A 6,704-nucleotide genomic window follows, 5' to 3' on the forward strand; every position below is an offset into this window, starting at 1 on the left:
TTTTCTATTTAATTTATTTGATATTTTCATAGCTTAACATCAGTTTTAAAACTATTTGTGTTCTCAAAAAACAAATTTTGATGCAGTTATAGCTTAACATGTTAAGTGTTTGGTTGTGCTACCTTTGCACATCGAGTTAAATGTAAATTAGGCCTAAGGCTATTGAGTGTGTCATGTTAAGTTATCCAAAGAGGGTGAAAAGATATAGATTATGGGTTTTAGGTATTAAGGGCATTCAGATAATTAACAGCAAAGTTATGAAGTTTAATGAATTTGAAATGCCTTGCCTTACAGACATAAACAGTTAGACAAGACCCATTGAGGAAGGAAAATCCTTTAATGGAAAGAAAATTATGTTTAAGGTGAAGAGCTTAGATGATAATCTAGAAGATAGTGAAATCCAACCTCAAGTTGTATCTGATCAAGAAGTAGAAATTAAATAACCCTTGAAATTACTGAAACTGTTGTGAGTAATTAAACGACCCTTGAAATTACTGAAATTGTTGTCCTTAATCAAGAACCATATGTAGGTACTGATTTGGAGTATTACCAAATAGTAAGAGATGGGAACAAAAGACAAGTGAGGTCCACTTTGAAATACATCTCTTCAAATTTAAAGGAGTTTATCTTAGTTTTAGGTAAAGCATTGGAGTCAGTTGAACCTATTTCATTTAATGAATCTGTTGACTATAAAACTCTAAAAATCGAAAAATGGCCTTGAAAGAGGAGATCCAATCTTTGAACAAAAATGATATTTGAAAGTTGGTTGAAAGACCAAAGAATCAAAAGGTAATCAATTTAAATGGATCTATAAGTTGAAGGAAGGAATAGGACCTACAAACCTTTTAACTTACAAAACTATGGTGGTTGCTAAGAGATTTAATTAGAAAGAAGGGATAAACTATAATAAGATGTTCTCATCGGTCATTAAGTATAAAATTAGCAGGTTAGTCTTAACCTTAGTTGTCTAGTATAATTGGGAGTTGAAGCAACTAAATATTAATACGGCTTTTCTTCATAAAGAGTTGGATGAAGTAATTTATATCTCAAACTCAAAGGTTTGAGGTAAGGAAGAAGTCTAAATTTGTGTGCTTGCTTAGAAAGTCATTGTATAGTCGCAAGCAGAGTCGTAGTAAATGATATAAAAGATTTTACACTTATATGCTTAAAATTGATTTTAAAAGGAGTGAATTTGATGCACATTTGTAATATGTGAATGTCATGTAACTAGTTATAGAAAAGTTGAAATCATAAAAGTGAAAAACCTTTTAAAATCTAAATTCGACATGAAAAACTTGGGAGAAACAAGAAAAATTATTGACATTGTTATCAATAGAAATAAAGCTGATAATAGAATGACTATTAATCAAGAGTCTTATTTGGATAAAGTGATAACCAAATTTGGTATAAAATTTGCTAAGTTTGTCAATGTACCATTAGCTACACATAGGTCTTGTCTTTTGCACAATACCCTCAAATTGAAGAAGAACTGCATGAAATGCTTAATATTTTCTATGTTAATGCTTTTGGTTCTGTGATTTATTCTAGGGTTACCATGATACCGAGCCTTACATATGCAGTTAGTTTTTGAAGTGAGTTTATGTCTTACCAAGGTAAACCTCATTGGATTGTACCTAAATGGCATTTAAGATACCTAGTTGGGACTACTAAAAGGAGATTAACGTTTGAAAAATCAAGTGATAAGTTAGAGCCAAAAGGATATTTAGATTCTAACTTTGTAAAGGATAAAGATTAGAGGATATCTACTACTTTATACTTCTTCACTTTAGGAGATAATTATATCACTTGAGAATCACAGTTGTCAACTATAGTCACATTCTCGCTAAAATAGAATATTTTGCATTAACTGAAGTTGTAAAAGAATGTATGTGGCCGAAAAGGCCTATTATGTGAATTAAACTTCTTAATGATTTTTACTGATAGTCAAAATTCATTGATGTTGTGCAAAAAGCCAGTATATCCTGAAAGATCTAAGCATATTGAGATGAAGTATCACTTCATTAGAAAGTTAGCTTTTGGTGAATTTATACTGCTTAAAATTGCAACTGATGATAATCCTGCAGATGTTGGAACTAAAGTACTTGTCATTGGTAAGTTCAACAAATATTTATTAATATTGAATATTGAAAATTGTTAATTGTTGTGCAAATGAGATAGAGTGAGCAATGATGATGAAATAAGACCATACTTAAGAATAGCACTTGTGATCCAAGATGAAAATTTATTAGATGGATCACTTAACTACATGGCATGTGTTAATTGGACTAGAAAGCTTGGTGAGGATTGTGCTAGTTTAGAAAATTTGCAAATTAATTGAATAGTTGGATTCAGTCTTGTTATCAATTTCTCTATAATAGATCATCTCTTTCAGTCTCCTTCGTAGTACAATAGTTTGAATTTTGTATTCAATTACTTGTTGATGCTAAATCAATGGTATCTGAAAATATAGTAGTATAAGCAGTCGTCATTTTCACTATTTCTAATAAACAAAAATGCATCCCGATTTTAGTTGGCATTGGTTAATTTACAGAGATCATATTTTTAATGCTGGAATTTTCTTTATATATTACAATTATCATTTTCTTTTTTTTTTCTTTTTTTGCGTTTAAATTTTTTATTATCAAATACCCACTTGCAAAAAATTTATTCTAAACCTAACACTGCGTCAAGTTTGGAATACTTTTTTACTTACAGTGATTTTTAAAATGCAATTCTAAACTAGATATCCCTGGAAAAGTGAACTATAATGTGAAAACCTAAATAGATTTAGGTAGAAATTCAGTTTTGATAGGCAAAGGTTGATATTCAATTTTGATCAAAAACATGTTCCCCCATCCTTCTATGTTCTCTTCAAGAAATCGATTTTGATTTTCATTGATGATTTAAACCAAGAATTAGAGGTAAATATGATTAACATCTATAGTATAAACAAAGTCTGATGCTTCCACGATATAACCAGCAATGGAAAACATTTGTCTAGAAATAGATTACAAGAAACCCATTGCTCATCAGAGTATTGGCTGATGCATAATTAAGCTAAGACCGATGCAAAATTTTGAGTTTTGATTATTCATATAGTAATTAAGCTGCGTCAATTTTTTATGCTTGTGAAGGGAATTTTATATCTTCCATCCCTTAGCCAATAAGGTGATGAATGATATAAAAAAACAAGAAAGTAATGAAGTTAAAAGAAAGAAGCTGGGTCTCCATTGTGATGGCTTTTGATTGCGTTATTTGTGCACAAAATGTTTCCAAAACATCTATACATAGTGGCAACAAAATTATTGTAATATTTAAGTTGGAATTTATATAAGTATACATTGCTTGTATTGCCATATAGATATTGTGTTTGATTTTGGTTTCTTAGCCCACTCTTGCTGAAAATTTATATCTTATTTTATTGGAATCTTGAAGTATCATCTAATGTTATTTTATTGCCTGAACCTGATGACCATACGGAGGTGTCATTTTTTCTTTTTCTTTTTCTGATTATTGTCTCTCCGATTATCTTTGTTTCAAAGTTGCAAGGCGAATATTTTCTAATCATGTGGGCCGTGAAGTATCATTTGCCTTCCAAAATTGAATAATATTAAGTTACTGTTCAAATTCAATTTCACAAGCTAATGTCAACATTCAATTTCTATGATGTGACAATTTACAGTCATAAAGAAATGTTAACCTAGACATATATGACCATCATGGATACGAACCGGCCCACAAAAATTTATCACAACAGTTGGGCAGAAAATGCAACGGAAAAGGGATGATTTTTGAAGACCGTTTCTTTGACAGTCATTCAGGGATATTTTTTATGCTATCGATAAATTTAGTTTTGCAAATAAAAACTGTCATGCTAACTTCAATTTTTCAAATAACATGCACCCGAAACAAATAAATTTTACGACAACTAGATAAGAATCGTCATGAAATAATATAGTAAATGTAAATGTATTAAATAAATGGGATTTTTTTACAGTAAATAGTTGAGACAGTGAAGCAAAGGGCTGGTGAAGAAATTAAGCAAAGGATTCTGTGAGGTTGGTATTGAAGTAAGCAGGGAAATTAACCAACAAGATGAGATTTAATTTACTCTATAATTGAGATCAATGTCAAATTGTTGAAAATATCAAGTAGAGATGTAAAACTGTGAAAGTGAACCACTCAACCTTTTGATGTCATTTCAAGGAAGAAAAAAATGAAAATTCGATAGGCCTTCAAATAAATAAAAAGATTAATTAATTAAAAGCCAAATCACACCATGGTATTACCTTTTTTTTCTTTTTAATTTATATATTGTTTGATATTACGTTTTTTTTTTTTTTAATATTTCTAATTAGAATTCTTCATTTCACAATAAATTTGAAAAATGTTTTTAAGTTACACGAGATATGAGTTGAAAATTAACTAAAATAAAACAGTCGTACATTAAGCATGAAACATATCTTAAGAGAAAATGAAACTTTATAGCAAAAGATATTTGAGGTATGCTAAGAAAGTCATTTTGGAAATATTAGGTTGCAGTAGTATCGCTAGGATAAATGTTAGCATTTAATCTTTTGGATACATTTTGAAAATCTCTTCAAAAACTCTATGTTGACCTTGTTTTTTGTAAAGACGACGTGGACAATAGATATCAGGCTCAGTCGCATACACGTAAGCAAATTCTGACACGTGAACACGAATATCTGGCCGTCAGTACTCCTAAAGCGTGGGGGTAGAAGAAAACTCAACGTCGTGCTACAAATGTGCTCGGGTTCAGGTGATAGATTCGTGAAACGATTGTATTATGATCATCAATTGCAAACAACTCAGTCAAAGCTAAATCACGTGAACTTGTAGTTAAGTAAATATATAGTTTTCAAGAAAGAAGAACAAAAGTGGTTTGTAGTGTCAAGAGTTGCATTAGTCTTTCTTATATTACGTTCAGGAGTATTTATAGTGTTACAAATGAAATGGAGACGTTTGTATGGGAGTACGCATGACCTCATCTCCTTAATCTAGGGTCTAATCATAGGCCTCAATTTTAACCTGCTAGCCTATATCTACACTTAATGTTTACACAGAGCAGCCACTTTTGTTGATAAGACAACATTCATTCTCATTATAAGTTTCCCATCAATCATTCCTAAAAGATTTCGTACATAAGTTCAGGATCTCCTTTACGTAAGTTGTCACCAGGTGGATGGCTTCAGCTCATCTGAGGCTGCGTGCCTCTGAACTCCGACATCTGGCTCATTCAAGGCTGCTTGCCTCGAACTCCAACATCGCGAAAACGGATGGGCCTCGGACTACACTTCCAGGCCTCGTGGACTTCAATAGTAAGCCTTAATAAAATAAAATTTGTCGACGCACAAAGTTTCCCAAGTCAATGCATTGATATAAAGATTGTGATTCGAGCTGAAAGTTACACGTTAACACTAATGTACCTGGAATCGGTCTTGAGGCGAGGTAGACAAGTGATGAACTGTCAAAGCTCATTTAGGTTTGTTACTGCTGAAATTAATTTATTTGTTATGTAGTTGAAATTTATTTCAGGCCGAGGCATAAAGATCTAAAAATGCCGAGGCTCGCTTAATTGTGAAGTTGAGGCAGTGAGAAATTTTTTTGCCAAGGCTATTTTAATTGTGAGGCCAAGGCAGTGAGGGCTGTACTGTCGAGGCTCGTTTTGGTTGCAATAATTGTTTTTGAAAGTGATGCCAATGAACTCATGTTTTTTCCCATTAACAAGAAAAAGTAGAGAGGGCATTACAATTTCTCATGTGTGTACAATAGTTACTATGAGGGGATTATGCTATCTCTGATAAAGCCATTTAGGGAGTGGTGATAGGAGTGAGTTCATGATCTACAATCATTTTATCAAAGGTGGCTCCAAAGATAATGTTGACGGAGCTCCCTTTATCTACTAATATTCGTTTTAGCCTATTTCAGGCCGTCACAGCCCTTACAACCAGCACATCACAATGCGGGAAGTGGATACCTTCTGCATCTTCTTAGGTGAATACAACTGGTAGTACTTGGCTCCTTCAGGAGGTACCATCCACTATATAACTAGTCAGCGGGGGGCCTTTGGCCTCCTGGCGTAGTTTCCTTCACATTCTTTATTTTCTCCTCCAACATAGGGGCATCCAAAGATTGTATCGATTTCATGAAATGGACCATCTTCCATGATATCTTGGTAATCCCTACGTGGTCGTTGCTCTCTTAGCCTTTCGCCTTCACGCTCCCACAATCGTCGGGAAAACATCCCAACGACAAAGCATGGCCTCCTCAAGTTTAGCAGGTTGATCCTACCTCAACAGGTGCTGAGAGATGCCCCTTCAATCTGTCTTGTTATGGCTATAGAAGTGATGATAAGCTCAATATTCGAAAGGATTCGACCTCCTCCTAGGTCCTGAACCTCGCCCTCAACTTCTTCCCATGTGGGGGGCCTATTGCCTTGCTCCCGTATGTTGTGTATTAGTTCTTGGAGTGACATGTTTTTGACTTATGAGTACACCTTTTTCAAGAATTTCATTGTCGACTTACGTAAATGAAATATAGATCATAATCTCTTACTACCTAAAAGTGAAAAATCAGCTATTGATCATCCACAACTTTCATATGATTCTTGACATACCTGAAAGATATCACATTAGCATTTGTTGGTAGAGCAACATCCATCGTCATCAAAGTATGATTGTCCA

This window comes from Olea europaea, unplaced genomic scaffold (genome assembly GCF_002742605.1).
Source record: "Olea europaea var. sylvestris unplaced genomic scaffold, O_europaea_v1 scaffold1340, whole genome shotgun sequence".
Classification (NCBI taxonomy): Eukaryota; Viridiplantae; Streptophyta; class Magnoliopsida; order Lamiales; family Oleaceae; genus Olea; species Olea europaea.